This window comes from Ursus arctos, unplaced genomic scaffold, assembly GCF_023065955.2.
Source record: "Ursus arctos isolate Adak ecotype North America unplaced genomic scaffold, UrsArc2.0 scaffold_16, whole genome shotgun sequence".
In the NCBI taxonomy this organism is placed as follows: domain Eukaryota; kingdom Metazoa; phylum Chordata; class Mammalia; order Carnivora; family Ursidae; genus Ursus; species Ursus arctos.
Genome location: NW_026622830.1, coordinates 7942937 through 7963751, shown reverse-complemented (window position 1 = coordinate 7963751; position 20815 = coordinate 7942937). Strand labels below are relative to the sequence as shown.

The following is a 20815-nucleotide window of genomic DNA, read 5'->3' as shown; positions in this document are numbered from 1 at the left end:
GAGGGAGGGAGGGAGGAAGGAAGAGGAAGGAAAGAGAAAAATCTAAATCTTCATCAATAAGTGAAACAACGTTAGAATCAATTGTAAGATATCTGTATATGGAATATCATGCAAGTATTTAAAAGAGTGATGTGGGGCTCTGTAGATGCACCTGAAGGCGCGTCCCTGATATTTTTAATGACAAACGCACATTGCAGAGTAGCATATATAGGATATGCCTAAATATTTGCTTTTGTATGAGCTACAAATGTGTGGAAGGAGAGACACCAAACCGTGGAATAACATTGGTTACTTCAAAGGGGAAGGAGACAAAGATGTTCAGTGTTCTTACATATGTCTGTATTATTTGACTTGTTGCAATGAACACATATTTTTTAACAGTATTGAGATATAATTTACCATAAAACCCAACCATTGAAGTATAGTGTTAATTTATTAGTAAAGTTATGAATCTATGATATAATCACCATAATCCAGTTCAAAGGCATGTTATCATCCCAGTAAAAAGCCTTGTGCCTGATTACCGTGTATTCCTATTCCTACCCTCAGCCCCCAAGCAACCACTAATCTACTTTCTGTCTCTACATAATGTCCATTTTCTGGACATTTCATATAAATAGAATCTCACACTTATGTGGTCTTCTGTGTCTGGTGTCTGTCACTTAGCAGAATGCTTTTCGGATTCATCCACGTGGTAGCATGTATCAGTACTTGATTCCTTCCTATGGCCAAAGAGTATTCCATTGTATGGTTAGAACACATTTTGTTTATCCATTCACCAGTTAATGGACATTTGGGTAGGGTTGCCAGATTCAATGCAGAATGCCCAGTTTAATTTGTCCCAAATAATTTAGGATATACTTATGCTAAAAAAAAAGTATCCATTGTTTATCTGAAATTTAAATGGAGCCACACATTTTATGTTTTTATTTACTAAATTTAGCAACTTTACATTTGGAGTTTCCACTTGTAGGCTATTATAATAATTGTTATAATGCTGCTGTGAACATTTCTATGCAAGCATTTGGGGTGGGTACACATGCATTCTGTAATTTGGAAAAGCCTTTGAAAATTAAATGAAACCTCCTTTTCTGAATGGATGCCAATAGCACCAGAAATTTAAGTCCATACAATAGCTTAAGATATTGTTAATGAATCTGTTGCAGAGAAAAAGCACATAAATATTGGCCTCTGCTTTAATTATACGCCAACATTTCCTACGATGGCAACTCTAGGCTGCCTTGTGGTGTTTTATAACTTGCTTGTGGTTATTTAAGAGGATCATAAAACTTGGATAGCAGACCTGCTTGACATCTAAATAATCTAAGTCCAGCTCATTAAAAGCTGAGATCAATAGCTTGGTGAATACTTTAATACAGATTTCCTGTTTTTAGTTTAGGAACATTTTGGATTTCAGGAGAGAATGAGATTTGCTATCTTGCTCTCTGTATTATCGAATAAAGCTAAATATAACCAGCACATTCCCACCTTCTGTCTTTGCCCTTCCTGTTTCCTGGGCCTGGGAGACTATTGCCCTAATGGTGGCATGACTCACTCTCTTATTTCATGCAGGGCTCTGTTCAAGTACCCCTCATCGGAGAAGCCTTCCATAACCACTCTAATTTAAGCACTTCCCCCACTCAGGCCGACCCGGAACTTGACCTCTGCCCATCTCTCTTCGTTAACTGAGATTGATAGATTTTGCAAATAAAAATACAGTTAACTCCGAATGTCAAAGAACAAATGATTTTTTAGTAAATGTATGTTCCATGCAATTTATTTGTTGTTTATCGGATATTCAAATTTAACTCGGTGAGCTCAATTTATCTGGCAACCCTGTTCACAGCAGTACAACAGGATGTTGTAGAATACGTTTATCTCCTTATTTATTTTATTGTTGGCCTCATCCTAAGAGAACATGGCCATATTTGTTTCCTAGGGCTGTTAGGACTGATTACCACAAACTTGGTGGTTTGACACAACAGAAATGTACCTTCTCACAGTGGGGGGGCCAGAAATCTGAGACAAAAATGTCTGCAGAGTTGTCCTCTGTCCAAAGCCTCTAGGGGAGAATCTTTCCTTGTCTCCTACAGCTTTTGGTGCTTCCTGGCATTTCCTGGTTTGTGGTCACATCCCTCCACTGACTGCCTGTATCGTCACCTGGCTTCCTTCCCTGTATCTCTGTGTATTTTTTCTTTTCTGTCTCTTATACCTGTCGCTGGACTTAGGGCCCACCCTAATCCAGGATGATCTTATCTTGAGACTTTTTTTTTTTTTAAGATTTTATTTATTTGAACTATGTTAATTCTTCCGATCCATGAGCATGGAATATTTTTCCATCTTTTTGTGTCTTCTTCAATGTCTTTCAAGAGTGATTTGTAGTTTCTAGAATATAGATCCTTTACGTCTCTGGTTAAGTTAATTCCAAGATAACCTATGATTTTTGGTGCTATTGTAAATGGGATGGATTCCCTAATTTCTCTTTCTTCAGTCTCATTATTCGTGTATAGAAATGCAGCTGATTTCTGAGCATTGATTTTGTATCCCGCCACATTACTGAATTGCTCTATAACTTCTAGTAGTTTGGGGGTGGATTCTTTTGGGTTTTCCATATAGAGTATCATGTCATCTGCGAAGAGAGACAGTTTGACTTCTTCTTTGCCGATTTGGATACCTTTTATTCCTTTTTGTCGTCTGATTGCTGTTGCAAGGACTTCTAGTACTATGTTGAATAATAATGGCAAGAGTGGGCATCCTTGTCGAGTTCCTGATCTTAAGGGAAAGGCTTCCAGCTTTTCCCCATTGAGAATGATATTTGCTGTAGGCTTTTCATAGATGGTTTTTATGAGATTGAGGAATGTACCCTCTATCCCTACACTCTGAAGGGTTTTAATAGGAAAGGATGCTGTATTTTGTCAAATGCTTTTTCTGCATCTATTGAGAGAATCATATGATTTTTGAATTTTTCTTGTTCATATAATCTATCACACTGATAGATTTGTGAATGTTGAACCACCCTTGCATCCCAGGGATGAATCCCACTTGGTCATGATGGATAATCCTTTTAAAGTACTGTTGGATCCCATTAGCAAGGATCTTGTTGAGAATTCTGGCTTCCATATTCATTAGGGAAATCGGTCTGTAATTCTCCTTTTTGATGGGGTCTTTGTCTGGTTTGGGGATCAAGGTAATATTGGCCTCATAGAATGAGTTTGGTGGCTTTCCTTCTGTTTCCATGCTACCCAGAGCAATCTACACTTTCAGTGCTATCCCGATCAAAATACCAATGACATTTTTCAAAGAACTGGAACAAACAGCCCTTAAATTTATGTGGAACCAGAAAAGGCCATGAATCGCCAAGGAAGTGTTGAAAAGGAAAAACAAAGCTGGGGGCATCACAATGCTGGATTTCAAGTTGTACTACAAAGCTGTGATCACAAAGACAGCATGGTACTGGCACAAAAACAGACACATAGACCAATGGAACAGAATAGAGAACCCAGAAATGGACCCTCTGCTCTTTGGGCAACTAATCTTTGATAAAGCAGGAAAAAAACATCCAGTGGAAAAAAGACAGTCTCTTCAATAAATGGTGCTGGGAAAATTGGACAGCTACATGCAAAAGAATGAAACTTGACCACTCTCTCGCACCGTACACAAAAATAAACTCCAAATGGATGAAAGATCTCGATGTGAGACAGGAATCCATCAAAATCCTAGAGGAGAGCATAGGCAGCAACCTCTACGACATTGGCCACAGCAACCTTTTTCATGACACATCTCCAAAGGCAAGAGAAACAAAAGATAAAATGAACTTGTGGGACTTCATCAAGATAAAAAGCTTCTGCACAGCCAAGGAAACAGAAAAACTAAGAGGCAGCCCACGGAATGGGAGAATATATTTGCAAATGATGCTACAGATAAAAGATCGACAAAGAACTTCTCAAACTCAGTACGCAAGAAACAAACAAATCATAAAATGGGCAGAAGATATGAACAGACACTTTTCCAATGAAGACATACAAATGGCTAACAGACACATGAAAAAATGTTCAAAATCATTAGCCATCAGGGAAATTCAAATCAAAACCACACTAAGATACCACCTTACGCCAGTTAGAATGGCAAAAATTGACAAGGCAAGAAACAACAATTGTTGGAGAGGATGTGGAGAAAGGAGATCCCTCCTACATTGTTGGTGGGAATGCAAGTTGGTACAGCCACTCTGGAAAACAGTGTGGAGGTCCCTTAAAAAGTTAAAAATTGAGCTACCCTATGACCCAGCCACTGCACTACTGGGTATTTACCCCAAAGATACAGACGTAGTGAAGAGAAGGGCCATATGCACCCCAATGTTCATAGCAGCATTGTCCACAATAGCTAAATTGTGGAAGGAGCCGAGATGCCCTTCAACAGATGACTGGATTAAGAAGATGTGGTCCATATATACAATGGAATATTACTCAGCTATCAAAAAGAATGATTTCTCAACATTTGCTGCAACATGGATGGCACTGGAGGAGATAATGCTAAGTGAAATAAGTCAAGGAGAGAAAGACAATTATCATATGGTTTCTCTCATCTATGGAACGTAAGAACTAGGAAGATCGGTAGGAGAAGAAAGAGATAAAGAAAGGGGGCTAATCAGAAGGGGGAATGAAGCATGAGAGACTATGGACTCTGAGAAACAAACTGAGGGCTTCAGAGGGGAGGGGGGTGGGGGAATGGGATAGGCTGGTGATGGGTAGTAAGGCGGGCACGTATTGCATGGTGCACTGGATTTTATACACTACTAATGAATCATCGAACTTTACATAAAAAACCAGGGATGTACTGTATGGTGACTAACATAATATAATAAAAAAATACGATTATAAAAAAAGATTTTATTTATTTGATAGAGATACAGCGAGAGAGGGAACACAGGCAGGCGGAGTGGGAGAGGTAGAAGCAGACTTCCCAGTGAGCAGGGAGCCCGACACAGGGCTCCATCCCAGCACCCTGGGATCATGACCTGAGCCGAAGGCAGATGCTTAACGGCAGAGCCACCCAGGCGCCCCATATCTGGATACCTTTAACTTGATTACATCGGCAAAATCCTTTTTCCAAATAGGGTTGCGTTTCCAGGTTTGGGGTTGACACATCTTTGAGGGGGCCATTATTCAGCCCACTCCAGTAGCACATGGGAGTTTGACAAATATCTGTTGAACGGATGAGTGGGAAAATCAGTGGAGGTGGGCATTTTATGGGTTTCAGTTCTAGTCCACAAACATCTATGCAGAACCTATTGTGTGCTGAGGTTGGGAAAGAGCTGGGTATGCAGTTTTACTCCACAGTTCCTGGGGGACATGCAGGTGGAGGTCTTCAAACGCTGAGAAATCAAGTTTCGAGTTGTACCCCAGGTACCCGCAGCACATGGTTGATGGTTGAGGTATCTGAGCCTGCACGTGAGGAAGCTGCGGAAAGTCCTGGGGTGGGGTGGGGGGCGCTGAAAATGGCACTGCAGCCAGCAGCAACCATGCAGGAGTAAAGAGAGAAAGCCCATGGGCAGAGATAAATCCACGTGCTCACATTCCTTCTTTGAATGCCAAGAGCCCATGGCCTCTGTATTCCCAGGCAGAGATCAACTCAACAGCCAAGAGCTGTAAGCACAGAAGCCAAGAGAGTCAGCTTGTCAGGAAGCTTTACCTCCTGGTTTGGAATAATTATTTTGACACCTGTTCAGGCCTGAGGAGTCCATAATCAAATTTTCCTGCTCCCTCTCATGAACTGGAAACCAAATGGAATTTGCAGGAGCCTAATCTCCACGAGAAGGCTGTGCCTGAAATCACTGCCAGGTTTTTGCCAAAGTGGCCATAGTGCTAAGAAGAAAACACAGCGCGGAGTGTTATTAGGTTATTAGTGTTACTCCCAAACTAATAAGAGCATCATCCCTCCCAAATTAATCACCATGAAAAGATATATTTGTATCTCCAGGGCTGTCTTCATGGAGTACAATGTGGATGGTCACATAGGTCTCATTCTTAGAAGGGGCTGGAACATTACCAAATGCTTAGTTGACTGCCCCATCGTCACCATCTTCAAGTTTTCCATCATTTTTTAACAAGGGACCGCATTTTCATTTTACATGGGGGCTCACAGATTATGTAGTCAGTTACGCTCGTTTTAACAACGTAAGGTTTGTTCAAAATCACTTTGGTATTTCTCTTAGGGAACTGCTTCTAGGGGAGAGAATGAGTTTTGGAGGATGGGATGGATTGTTAATATAAAGAATGCAGGGGCAGAGCCAGTGAGATTTGAGTTCAAATCCCAGCATTGCAACTTACTGGCCGCCTCTCCTTTTGGTCTGAGTTTTCTCATCTATGAAAAGTGACTGATATTTCTACCTCGTGCGGTTGCTCTGAAGATTAAAATATGCACACACGTGTGTAAAGCCCCTGGTTCTGTGCCTGACGTAGTAGGGGTTCAGTATCTGGGTGTCGCTTTCAGATTCACAATCTGTCCAGAGAGGCCAGCCAAGCCAAACCTTTAGTGACCTTGATTCAGCAAGTGTCTGTTGCTTACCTGCTGTGCCCCAGCGGAATGATCAGATGAAATCCCTGACCTTATAGTGTTTTCCTTGCAGTGTAGGGGAAGACAACAGAACAAGGATGCAGATAAGTAAGTAACGGAATTTCAGGCAGTAATGAATGAGAGGGAGGAGAATAAAGTAGCTTGCAGGGATAGAGTGGGCCTGGCGCAGGGCTGGGGGAGCTCCTTTAGATACAGGGCTTGGGGAAGACCTCCTTAAGCACGTGACTTGGAGCAGAGACCTCATGATGTGATAGAAAGACCCCGTGGATCACATGGAGAGAAGAATCTTGTAAGCATAGGGGATCAGAGTAGAGGTGTTATTGTGGAAACGAGTTTGGAAGATGTGGGCATCTCTCATTCATAACTGTGGTGAGATGTATCAGCAGCAAAATATGCTCATGGGTATAGTGGGTGACTTAATATATGCTGCTTGGGTGTGACAGGGAGGTAGGCTGAGGGACGTGCTATGGAAACGAACCCCTAATAGTCACGTTCAAAGGAGCTTCAATGTAATGGAGGAGACAAGTGTATATGAATAATTCTAGTGAATAAATAAAGGGATGGTCTGGGGAGGGTGAAATAAAGTGTTTATTAATGTCAACAGTTCAAATACAAATGTTTTCACGGGGTGGAAGAGCTACTTTTAAGTCCTTTCCTGGACGTAAGTGATGAGATCACTTCCTCAAGGGTTTGAGGTAAACAAATCGGATAGACAAAAACCCTCTAAAAATGCTGTCTTCTGACACCATCTTGCATAATTTCGGAGTGGGTGGAAGGAGAGCAAAGATTAATATTCCGAAAATGTGAATGTAAATATGTGTAACCCAGAAGTCAGTGGAAGTCCCTGTGTTGCTTAAGATACAGAGGAGATACAGAGATTGCTCCTACATGCCACGTGGTCATTCTATGTTTTGGGAGAAGTTTGTGCTTGCTGCAGGATTTCTATAAATGCGGGGGGGGGGGGTCTTGTGTTCCATGTTCACATCTGTGCTTGACTCTTTTTTCTACTAAAGTTCCCAGGAGGCCCTGTTTTTTTCAGTACCTGTACCAGTCAGCATTCTCCAGAGAAACAGAACCGATAGGATATATTTCTGCTCCACTCAGTTTTTAGTAAGATACCTCCCAAATCCTATTCTCTTCCTCTCTCTCCCTCTCTGTACGTGCATTTATGGATCTTCCTAGCTATAATGTGTCGCTCATCATTTGTAATAATATAGCTAGCATTGTTTCGGTGAAGTTCAGAAAAGCAAAAGGAAAGTGAGTCTTTAAATCAGGGTGTTTGTGTTACAGATTTTTATAATGTAGTATGATAAAATTTTAAAATGTGAATGCATGAATATATCTGTATGTTCATTCATTGCCTCATCTTGCATTTTTATAGCTTTTGATTTTTTATTTACTAAAAATTTTTGAATCATCCAGATATTAAACTTTGTGATCTTATAGCTTTTGATTTTTTATTTACTAAAAATTTTTGAATCATCCAGATATTAAACTTTGTATTTTCTTCTTTTGGGTGCACAAGGCTAATAAACAAACAAAATGAAAATGCCATTGCTTATTGAACTACAGATATAAATCTCAACTCCTATGAGATTCTGGAATTGAAGATCTAGTTCAGAGATTGTTTGCTCCAATAAACTTTTTCTGGAGATGCTATGTAAATTTCTCGTCTGAACAGATTCAAAACATTTATTGCTCCAGGAAATAAGCAGACTGGTTTTTTATTTATTTTTTATTTTTTATTTATTTTTTGATGTAAAGTTCGATGATTCATTAGTTGCGTATAACATAACCCAGTGCACCATGCAATACGTGCCCTCCTTACTACCCATCACCAGCCTATCCCATTCCCCCACCCCTCTCCCCTCTGAAACCCTCAGTTTGTTTCTCAGAGTCCATAGTCTCTCATGCTTCATTCCCCCTTCTGATTAGCCCCCTTTCTTTATCCCTTTCTTCTCCTACCGATCTTCCTAGTTCTTATGTTCCATAGATGAGAGAAACCATATGATAATTGTCTTTCTCTGCTTGACTTATTTCACTTAGCATTATCTCCTCCAGTGCCATCCATGTTGCAGCAAATGTTGAGAAATCGTTCTTTTTGATAGCTGAGTAATATTCCATTGTATATATGGACCACATCTTCTTAATCCAGTCATCTGTTGAAGGGCATCTCGGCTCCTTCCACAATTTAGCTATTGTGGACAATGCTGCTATGAACATTGGGGTGCATATGGCCCTTCTCTTCACTACGTCTGTATCTTTGGGGTAAATACCCAGTAGTGCAGTGGCTGGGTCATAGGGTAGCTCAATTTTTAACTTTTTAAGGGACCTCCACACTGTTTTCCAGAGTGGCTGTACCAACTTGCATTCCCACCAACAATGTAGGAGGGATCTCCTTTCTCCACATCCTCTCCAGCAAATGTTGTTTCTTGCCTTGTCAATTTTTGCCATTCTAACTGGCGTAAGGTGGTATCTTAGTGTGGTTTTGATTTGAATTTCCCTGATGGCTAATGATTTTGAACATTTTTTCATGTGTCTGTTAGCCATTTGTATGTCTTCATTGGAAAAGTGTCTGTTCATATCTTCTGCCCATTTTATGATCTGTTTATTTGTTTCTCGTGTATTGAGTTTGAGAAGTTCTTTGTAGATCTCGGATACCAGTCTTTTATCTGTAGTGTCATTTGCAAATATATTCTCCCATTCCGCAGGCTGCCTCTTGGTTTTTTTGACTGTTTCCTTGGCTGTGCAGAAGCTTTTTATCTTGAAGTCCCACAAGTTCATTTTATCTTTTGTTTCTCTTGCCTTTGGAGATGTGTCATGAAAAAGGTTGCTGTGGCCAATGTCGTAGAGGTTGCTGCCTATGCTGTCCTCTAGGATTTTGATGGATTCCTGTCTCACATTCAGGTCTTTCATCCATTTGGAGTTTATCTTTGTGTACAGTGTGAGAGAGTGGTCAAGTTTCATTCTTTTGCATGTAGCTGTCCAATTTTCCCAGCACCATTTATTGAAGAGACTGTCTTTTTTCCACTGGGTGTTTTTTCCTGCTTTATCAAAGATTAGTTGCCCAAAGAGCAGAGGGTCCATTTCTAGGTTCTCTATTCTGTTCCATTGGTCTATGTGTCTGTTTTTGTGCCAGTACCATGCTGTCTTTGTGATCACAGCTTTGTAGTACAACTCGAAATCTGGCATTGTGATGCCCCCAGCTTTAAATTAAAAAGATATGATTCCAATAGCCGACAAAATTAACAAATGAGTTCACAGTGATCTTGTTAGAAAAACAACCAGAATGACTTTGCAAGAACCTTGCCATTTGTAGTATCTAGAATCATTTTCAAATAAATATAATAAAACCATCATCCCTTAGCCACACATATTCTTGTATTTTAAAATAATGATTGCCAAACACTATATTTATTTACATTTATACCTATTGTTACTGCTGAAGAGGTCTAGATGTCTTGTCTAAACACCCCTCCTGTTGCTTTAAAGGAGCTAAATTATAACAATTCAGATCCCCCATCTCACTCAGAAACTTATCAGCATAGTAAGATACATGTGTAGCAAAAATTTCTCTGACAATTCCTGTATTGACTTTATTATTGCATTGTGTAGTGCACACGTCTGAATAATGTCTGTTAGAATTGTGATAACAGGATTTAAATTGTTAGATATAGTGAGATAGTTGGTAGCTCTGTCCACCTGATTTTAATGGAGACGGGATCATGTTTGTAAATGAGAAAACTCAATATTGTAAAGATGCAAATTCCCCCAAGTGAATCTATAAATTGCCATGTTAGTTGGAATCACTCTGAACAGGGTTTTCCACCCTGAACATGTTATAAAATTCATTTGGAAGATTAAAAAAGGTGGAAAACAAATTGACAAAGAATAAGAAGGGAAGTGTTTCTCTTACTTGAAATCAATCCGTGTTACAAGCTATAGTAATTAAATGGTTAAAACTAATAGCTTCATGGTCAGATTTTCAGAAATAGTTCTGGCATCTGACTTGTGCCTCAGGCGCTATAAGGAGTAGGGAGAGCTCTCTGAGGGTTTGAGGGCATGGGTGGAGCAGGAAACACTTCGAGGCCGGCCGTGGACAGTTGAGGAATCCGTTAGCTGTCCCCTTATCCAAGGCACTAGCTCCCAGAGGTAGAAGAGGAACTTAAGCTTTTCAGTGCTGGAAGTGGTGTTGATACCAACTGGATGTGACGTGTGTTGGAAGCGGGTAGGGAAAAGATGCCCTTTTCCCTCCATTAGTGAAGAGTCTTGACTGTGAGCAAGGATGCCCTTGGACAGATCCTTAGTCTAGCGCTCCCTTTATCACAACCGATAGAAAATGAATCTTCCATGGGATCACAGAGTTAGTTGTGTCCCTAAGAGAGAGACCCTCCCCCTGAAAGCTCCCCAGGAACTTGCGCGCCAGCTGTGTTCCCCTTCTCTGAGATCAGCAGCAGCTCCAACCTGCCCAGCCTCTGAATTTGGCTGACAGTTCTGATGATGGGTTGAGCAGCACACACCCTTGCTTGTTCCCACATGGTTTTATTGGCTCTGCAATTTTTAAAACTCATAAAAGATGTTTTATCAGTAACGGAAGCTGGCCTACAGGGAGCAGATGATTATGTAAGAAGGCATCATCTCCCGTGGTCTAATAACCATAACCAGTTTTAAATATTACACGTCATAATATCAATAAAGCCTTGGCCATTTATTATCTACTTCTCAAATCTTCTCCTTCCAGTAAAAGATATTAGAAAAGGTCAGAGCTGCTGTCAGACCCCAGTGATAAAGAGCAGGACGGTGCTTCGGAAAATGGTCATTCTTGCAGCGTTCAGGACTATAAACTTTTTAAATTGAATTGTAAAAGTTTATAACTAATAAAGAAACTCTTTTAGGTGATTTTAATGTTATTTGGTCGTTTGGAATATTCCACAGATGGAAACAGATGGTAAGGTCATGAAGTGGGTGAGCATTCAGCATCATAAAATGCAAATGCATTTTCTCCACGTTAGAGATGCTGCAGTGTAGTCCCGATAACGTTATAGGTCATTATCTGCTTTCTACAAAGATCAGGTACCTTAACACGGCAACATAAATAGAGAAGGCGCTGAGGCGTCTGCTGGCAGGAAAGGGGGTGAGAATAACCAACAGAGCTCCTTTTGGTAAAATAAATACATATTTTCTATTTTCTCCTTCAAATGTCCATGACCAATTCCTTTCTTGTGATAGATAAAGAGCAGTTCACCCTAGATGAGAATGGAAATTTGTTATCAGCAGAGGGTAATCTTAATAAGAGGAGTGGTTTCTAGGAAGGCAAATATACTAGATTGCAAAGTCCTTGAGGGTAGATTTCTGGTCTTTGATTTCAGGGTCATTCACTCATTCATTCAGCAAATAATTAGTGAACATCTACTCCATGTGAGGCATTTCTCTAGACACTTAGGATATATCAATGAATAAAATAGAGGGAAAAAGTCCCTGTATGGAATTTATATTTGAGCATGATAGGTGAGGCAAAAAACAATACATAAAATAGGTTAGTAAATTAGTATGTTATTGTAAGCAAAATAGTATGTGCAAAAGTGGAAAGTGCAATAGAAAAAAGAAGAGTAAAGCAGATTCGCTGTGATCAAGGTGGCTGGGGTGAGGCATGAGGTCCCCTAGAAAATAATTCCTGCTATTTTAATATGCATCCTGCAGACTTATTTTACGTGCCTACACGTGCAGTTATTTTGAACAGTGATTGATTCTGATGAATACACAGCATTTTGCTTCCTTTTATTCAATCAACCCTATGTCATAATATTTTTCCTTGTCAGTGACTATTTTTCTAAAATGTAAATAAATAAATGTGGTAGTTTAGGGAGGTCCTCTTGGAGAAGGGGCTACTTGAGAAGTGACTTGAAGGGAATGAACCAGAGACATAGGGAAGGGCATGCGCCTAGCATGTCTGAGAGGCGGCAAGGAGGCCAGTATGGCTGTAGAGGCGTGAGCAAGCAGGGGAGAAGCGAAGGGGGGCAGAGAGGGAAGAGGTAGGTGGTGCTGAATCATTCAGGGCAGTGAAGGCCATTGTCAGCGCTTTGGCTTTTACTTTGAGTGAAATAGGGTGCCTTGCAGGGTTTTAAGTAGAGAAGTAACATGGCATAATTTATGACCTGAAAGGAACACTCTTAAAAAGTCATCTGCCCCCCCCCCATGTCATTGCAGCATTATTTACAATAGTTAAGATGTGGCAGCATCCCAAGTGTCCATCAATGGGTGAGTGGATAAAGAAGATGTGATATGTATCTCACATATTATTCACCTACAGAAAAGAAGGGAACCCTCCCATTGCAACAATGTAGATGGATCTTGAGGGCATTATACTACGTGAAATAAGTCAGACAGAGTAAGTCAAATACTGTATGATCTTACTGACATATGGAATCTAAAAAACCAAACTCATAGAAGCAGAACAGATTGGTAGTTGCCAGAGGTGGGGGGTTGGGGATAGGGAAATGGGGGAGGGTGTTCAAAGTTCTAAGTTAAAGTTCTAAGGTAATTAAGTTCTGAAGATTCAATGTACAGCAGGTGACTATAGTTAACACAACTGGGTTGTGTGTTTGAAAGTTGCTAAGAGATCTTAAAAGTTCTCAACACAAGAAAAAAATTGTACCCGTGTGTGGTGGTAGATGCCCAACCGAAATTCTTGTGGTGACCGTGTCATAATATATACATGTATCAAGTCATTATGTTGTACACCAAAACCAAATACAATGTTATAGGACAGTTATATATCAATAAACAGGAAAGAAAAAGAACCCTCTGGAGACTGGTTGAAAATACACTATTAGCAGGCAGGTGAAACAGAAAGACCAGGGAGGAAACTATGTCAGCAATATCCTGGAGAAATGGGGACACTACAACCAAGTGGGGCTTTGGAGATGGTGGGAGGCGATCAGACTCGCTATGTTTGACCCTAGAGCCAACAAGAGTTCCTGCAGATTCTACGTGCACTGTCTCAGAACGGAGGAGCCAGAGAGAGTTCCATCATTCTTGGCCTGACCAACTGAAGGACAAAGCTATTGTTTCCCTAAAGGCAGAAGGCTGTAGGAAGAAGTGGCTTCATTTCCATTTGGGACAAGTTGCGTTTGCAGTGTCTGTTAGTCATCCAAGTGGAGATGCCGAGTAGGTAGTTGGATATTTGGCAGAGTCGCGAATTTGAGAGAGAGGTCTGGCCTAGGGATGTGAATTTGGAAGCGATCAACACATCTGATATTTAAATCTAAATATCATCTGATATCTGACATTTAAGCTATGAGACTGGATGAGATCCCTACAGGCGTGAGTGTAGAGAGAGAAACAGGAGGTCTCAGAAGTGACTTTGTGACTAGCTCAGTGAAAGTGGAATGGATAAACAAAATGGATGAGTCATAACAGCAATTAATGCATCTCTCCACAAAATGGTAACTCAGATAAATAGCCCTAGATATGTAGTTCATGAAAGCAACGTTGTGGAGTTATTCATAATTCGAAATGTGGCTTCTTCTAGGTCCAGGGTGGAAGTGGGGACCTAATGAAGGAGGTCGCAGGGAGAGGAGAGAGTAGTCACAACTGCGCCATATTTGTTCACTCACTCATGTTTTCCTTCCTTCCAACAGATACATTTTAATGGCCTAGTACGTGCCAGGCAGTAATTGCTTGTGTTGGGCACTTACGATGTCTTGCCACCCAGCATCACTTCTTTTTCCTGACCAACGTAATTTCCTTTCAGGTATCACTGCACGCAGCTGTGGGCCACCCTGCAGACTCAGTGCACCCGCAAGCCAGTCCGGCATGGGTACTACCAGGAGACCAGGCATGTGACCTAAGCTTGGCCAGCTAGCCTTTCTACACCAGCTTTTTGGTCTTTCAGCCAGGAAGGAAGAAATGACTAGTGGCCCACCAGAACATCATTCAAGTCCCCATCGCAAGCCACACATAGAACTTTAAATTTTCTAATAGCTACCAAAACAAGGTAAGAAGAAACAGGTATAGCTAATTTTAATTATATATCGTATTTGACTCCATGTATGTAAAATATCACCAATGTGTAATTACTATAAAAATTATTCACAAAGTATTTTACATTATTTTCCTTCTACTAAGTCTTTGGAATCGGATGTGTGTTGTACGTTTACGGTGCATCTCTTTTTGGACCAGCCATATTTCGGCACTCGATTGCCACATGTGGGGTGTCACTGTGTTGGAGAGGGTAGGATCGGAGTTCATTCATTTCAGCAGCAGCTCGCTGAGCAAACAGAACCTTCTGCAGACTCTCAACAGCAGGGCTTGCTTCCTGACCCTCCAGAGCTTCCTCAGTCTTTGGGAAGCCCTCTCCACTGTGTCCCGCCTCCTGATAGGAGCAAGTCAGTAAATTTTCAGCAGCCTGGAACGCAGTTTCTTTTGCTTAGGTTGCTAGAGTAATTTCCTGTTACTTGCTCTAAAGAAGCCTCACTGCTCTACTCCTTTTCCAATGGAAAACAAAGAAAAACGTGTGCTGGATCAAGACCTTTTCACAAGGGTGGAGTCAAGAAGTTAAACCTTCGAAAAGGATAACGTGAGTCTGCATGTGTTTAGATGGGAAAAAAAAAAATCTCCAAAATAAGAGTTTTGGGTGAAAAGACAAAGATGCATGAAATGTGTATAGTATGATCCTATTTGTATAATTTCTTCAAAAACCACACATGCGTGTACATTTGTGGGCACATACACACATACAGTTATTGCATGGGAAGGAACAAACGTGCGGAACAGCGGCAACCTGTAGAGAACATGGGTGGGCAATGGGCAACAGGTAGCTTATGGGCTGAATTGTGCCCCCCAAGCATGTGTTGAAGTCCTAACTCCCAGTACCTCAGGATGTGACCATGTTTGGAAAGGGGTCTTTGCAGAGGTAATTAAGTTAAAATGATGTCACTTGAGTGGCGCCTAATCCAAAATGACTGGTGTCCTTGCGAGAATCCGAGATTTGGATGCACCACATATGGGTAAAGAGAGAGAAGGCAGCGTGAAGACACAGGGAGAAGATGGCCACCTCCACGCCAAGGAGAGAGGCCTGGAGCAGATTCTTGCCCAGCTCTGTCAGCACCTGAGTCTCAGACTTCCAGTGTCTCCATAACTGTGAGAATATAAATTTCTGTTGTGGAAATCAACTCGTCTGTGACCTTTGCTGTGGCAGTCCCAGAAAACTCATACCCAGAGGAAGCTAAGAAGAGAGGTGGACGTCTACTTACTGTAACGGTTTCTGTTCTAATATTTTTACAACATGTACTTCTGCATAAGCATCAAGAAATGGAAATATTACAAACAGAAGACCCCGGGTCCTCCCTCACCTTCTGGTGTCCCTCTGCTTCCTTCCTGGTGCCCATTCCCTTCTTGAAGTTTCTCCACACAGGAAGCAAGCTCCTAGGACCCTGACACCTCCCAAGGGAGGAAGGTAGAACTTAGACTTAACTCCTCCTTGTTTCTTTTAATGTACTTGCCTGCCTTTTTCATTGTGGGTACGCTGTGATGTCATCGGAATGATTATGGAGTCATCTTTGTTTTATTTCACGCTCTGTTCTCTTGTCAAGTTCATTAATATACTTTTATGAAGTTCCTCATCTGGAATGACGTGAGTTACGGGTCTTTGCTTGCAGGCAACAAAACGTGTACCTTACAGTCTTAAGCAGAAAAAATAATTCATTGAAAGGAAAGAAGGGGCCTAACAGGTTCCAAAGGAAAGCTCTAGAAACAGGTTTGGGGAAAAAACAAAAAAACAAAAAAAAACCCCGAGAAGGCAACAAAGTTCATGGGGGGAGGGGAGTCATAGCCGCAACGGATGCACTCTTACTTTAGGATGCCACCAGTGAAGTTAATCAGCCTGTGCTTGTCTTGTTTTTGTTTCTGAATCATTTCCTTTAGGATTCCATACTCAAAGGAAAAAGGGTCTAATAAGCTTATGTTTAAGCTGATTAAGGCCCATTCCTTAATCAGGAAAGACAGGACACGCTCTCCAGCAGGGAGAGTGCTCACTGCAAGACAGACACAATGTGCTTTTGCCAGAAGAAGGGGATTCTAAAGTAGCAAAAATAACACAAGATTTCTCTTGGATGATAATTGTTTGTTTGTTTATTCCGCAATGTAAAAGTTTTCTGACCCGGGGCCGTGTTGTGCGGAAGATTTCATATAGCATCATCTCCCAAAGGGCAGGGATGGATTTACAGTTTTCTTATAAGGCTTCCAAGATGATGAGTGATTGATAGGTGTCTCGAGTAATAATGTGAAATAAATTCTGTTACATTCTGCCTAGATAGCTTTCTTTATACTTGTTGTATGGGTCCCTTCTCCAGGTTTTGCTTCTTACTAGAAAGCTGGTCTCCCTTTCAAGGCAGTGATCACTGTGTTGGCCAGACCCCACCTCATTTTTCAGGTAATTGAAAAATTTATCCAACACCCTCATCAGTGGGGGGAAAATGTGGACTATTGAAATCTCTACCTTTCATCCATGTATTTACAGACCCAGGGAAGGTTTGAGTAAATCTCTTCATGAAACAAGTTTTAGAAACACATTTCTTAAAGTTTAGAATTAAGTTATTCAGAGCTACATATAATTATGGCCCAAACACTTGATTTCATTAACTCCAGTAGCATATTACATGGATTCGGGCTATGGTTATGAAATGACGATTTTATTTTTACCTAATTAAATATTGAAGTTTAGGTCTAGATTTTAATCATATTCCCCAAAAGTGACTTTGGTTGAGATTTTGTAATGCAGTGGAAACAATGTGAGCTCCTGGAGTCGAGCAGACCCGTCTATGCTCAGTGTAAAACCAGCTCTCATTCCAGGTGCGAAATCCGTGCCAAGTGCGGACCTTCTGGAAGAGAACGCATGGGCAACATTCAGCAAATGTAAGTGCCTTTCCATTCATGCTCATTTTTTTAAAAAAAAAATTCATTCTTTTTTAAATTGAAGTATGATTAATATACAATGTTATATTAGTTTCAGGTGTACAACATAGCAATTTGACAGCTTTATACATTACTCACTGCTCACCACGATAAGTGTCGTCCCCGTCTGTCACCATGCAGTGTGATTACAATATTATTGACTGTATTCCTGGGCTGTATTTTCATGTCCCTGACTTATTTATTTGAGTGGCTGTGCTGGGCAGAAGAGAAAGGGGGGAGATAGTTGCAGGCATATGATTTGAACTGGCTCCTGAATTCGAATCTGAAATCTGCCCTATTCTAGCCACATGACTGCAGGTAAGTTTCTTAAATTCACAGAGCCTTAGTTTCTTCATCTGTAAAATGGGGCTAAAGTGTCTATTTCTTACTGTGATCTTTAGGATCAGATGAGACACTCGAGGTGTCTATTTCCCGCACGTTGTGAGTCCTCAATAAATTGTAACCATTATGATTGGCAGCAAACATTTTACATGACTGACTCATTTCTGTTCCCGAGACCAAATACTCTGTAACCCATTTAAAACAGCTTAATGATTACTGGTTTGTTTACTCTAAGTCTGTTTGGTTTGTGTGAATACAACAGTTGTAACCAGAAAGCAGAGCAAATCGTATAGCCTACAATTTCCTGAAATGCTTCTCGAACACTAGCAAAATGTAACAAAATGGGTCATCAGGAACATGTTTTCTGTTCAAACAGAATTGGGAAAACCTTAGTAAAAGTCAAACTGCTATGCTTATTGCAGGACTTCTCAGAGCCTTTAACATACTATCATGCATTGTGACTTTCCGGAGGCAAATAGTGTGGCAGAATTTTCTAACTTACTTGACAAAAAAACCCATATTAGTATGAGATTAGGATATTCAGAAAACACTGTGGAGAAGAGATGGCATAGCTGTGTTACCAGCCACTTGCCAAGTGGCACGAGAAGTGATCACGGCAGACAATCCAACTTGCCCAGAGTGGCCATTGGGAATGTAATCTAGTTCCTCTTGTAAAGCAGAATTTTTCCCCCCAAATTGAGTTGCAGCCTATGAGGGAGAAACAAATTGCCACCCCACTGTTCACACTTCTGCTCTGTCTGTAAATGTTAGGAACTACCGTAAAAAAGACATTTGAATTCCTGCAGCAATAAATATGCAAATATAGATTTGCTCCAAATATGGCTAGGGCATCATTTTCCCCCTTTTTACCACCTCAGAGGCCCTAAACAGGTTTGAATCTGTTGACAAAGCTTTCTAAAGCCATCTAGCTGGCTTTTTCTTTTGTATGCTAGCAATCTGTTCACCGTATTCCCAGGGAACTCAGATGGAGCGCTATCTGTCTCTTCCCCCCCCCCCCTCTTTCCTTCACTCTCCCTTCCCCTCCCTCCCTTACTCCCTCCTTCCCTGGCTCTCCCCCTTTCCTCCTTTCTTATTTCTTGGCCATCCTTCCACTGGATGGACAAATTGAAACCCATCCTATCACTGGCACATCAAGCACCAGAATTTAGTCAATCCCACTCTCTGCCATTGGCTAAGTAATTACTTGAAATTTGTTACCCACAGTTTAACTCTATGTTCTCAGCCCACCATTGACACCAAAGGAGTTTTACTTGCAGAAGAATGAGGTCCTATTCTTTATGTACGGAATGTTCTGGTTTTCTCTAGACTTCTGTACCCGAGTGAATCTCAGGCAAAAAAATAATGTTCTGCACATCCATCAACATTTAGAAGTAATGACGTTTCCATCTAAAGTTGAAGCTGGAGATTGAACATGAAAGAAAAAAGATCTTGTGGCATATAAAGAATTGCTCGAAGCTTGCACTTAAGGTCAAGGAGGACCACTTTCTAAGGTTTACATGATGCTGCTTGGGCAAGATTTTCTTTAGTTTCTTGTACAGTCATTAAATGATAAAATGCACATTTTCAGGATCCTAATGGTGATGGGCATTAAGGTGAGATATAGTCATGTCTTCATACTTACGGCGGGAGTAATTGGACCTTTGCAAAGTTGAGGCAGAATTGGGGAGCAGTGCAGGCGGGATCGATGATGTAAAAGCAGATTCGGCACCATAATGTGTCTGTCTGTCTGTCTGTCCTGCCCACCCATGTACTTCCAGTGCCTGGAGGATGGTGGGCGCATAGTAAGTGCTCAGTAACTGCTTGTTTAAGGAACAAATAGATATCTTCAAAGAGGTGGCTTCAACCATGGACCCTTGTCCCCTCTATCTATGGAGTTGTATTCATGGCTAAGTTATGTTATGACTAAGTGGCATGGCATCATAGTTAACACCGGCCTTGGAGTCAGAGAGCCTTGCGGGTTAAGTGCAGGGTCAGCCCTGTCCCATCTGTGTGGCTTTGCGCAAGTTACTGAGTTTAAACCTCCCCCTCCTCATCTCTGCAGCGGAGACAGTAATCACTAAGACACATTCAGAACAAAGATTGGTTAAGACAAGGTATGTCAAACACCTTTGCCTTGCACCTGACGTATTGTAAGCATTCACTAAATGTTAATGTTATGATGGTAAACTTTCTATCAAATCAGTTCAAATGGAATAAAGCCTCAGGTAGAGTTGTATATAACCGGATGCTATGCAGTGCCCATTTTATATAGTGACTTATAAGTGCAGGCATTGGGTCCAAAGTGCAAATGTGGCACTACATCTCACTGTCCGTAAATCACTGTCCCTCATCCTCAGCCCCACCCAGCATCGTTGGAAACGTCAGGGCCACAGTTGAGAGCACATCCCATAGAGTGCCATATAGATAATCATTTCAAGATATTGCTCGGGACCAGTGGTTTCCAACCAGGGACAGGTTTGCCCCCCACCTCCACCCAAAGAACACTCAACAATATCTGGAGTCATTTTTCGTCGTCACAAACGTGGGGATGGGGGCAACAGAGTGAGATACAGGCTTCGGGCTTGGATGTTCCCAAGCACGCTGCCGTGTGCAGGACAGCCCACAGCGGAGACTCATCGGTAGCGTCCAAACTTTGTAGTTTGGGTTTTAAAAATATGTGACTTTTGAAAGACTCCGTTGGAGTCAATATTTCTCGAGGATAAATGATTAATAAAATTATTTTCAGCGTTTGGCAAAGGGCTCAGTCAAGTGGCTCGATATGGCGGTGAGAACTGGGGAGCGAGCTCATTTTGGGGAGCCCAAGTCTGTTACACTTCCCGGGGTCCCCTGGCTGGGCGGCAGGGCCAGCACAGAGAGGCGCAGCCTTATGAAAATAGGCCTTGAGCAAATACTCTGCTTTGGCATGTTTTAATGAGTCATTTTAAAA

At 41.3% G+C, this 20815-nt stretch overlaps 1 long non-coding RNA gene across 1 annotated transcript in view; it reads left to right on the top strand.

Annotated features, from left to right (window-relative positions):
- LOC123001264 (uncharacterized) overlaps positions 1 to 17487 on the top strand; it is a 57889-nt gene extending 40402 nt beyond the window's left edge. The window contains exons 2-4 of the long non-coding RNA XR_006409949.3: positions 14327 to 14569; positions 16926 to 17005; positions 17425 to 17487. This is a non-coding gene — a long non-coding RNA (uncharacterized LOC123001264). The remainder of the gene's footprint in view (positions 1 to 14326; positions 14570 to 16925; positions 17006 to 17424) is intronic.
- The last annotated feature ends 3328 nt before the right edge of the window (positions 17488 to 20815 follow it).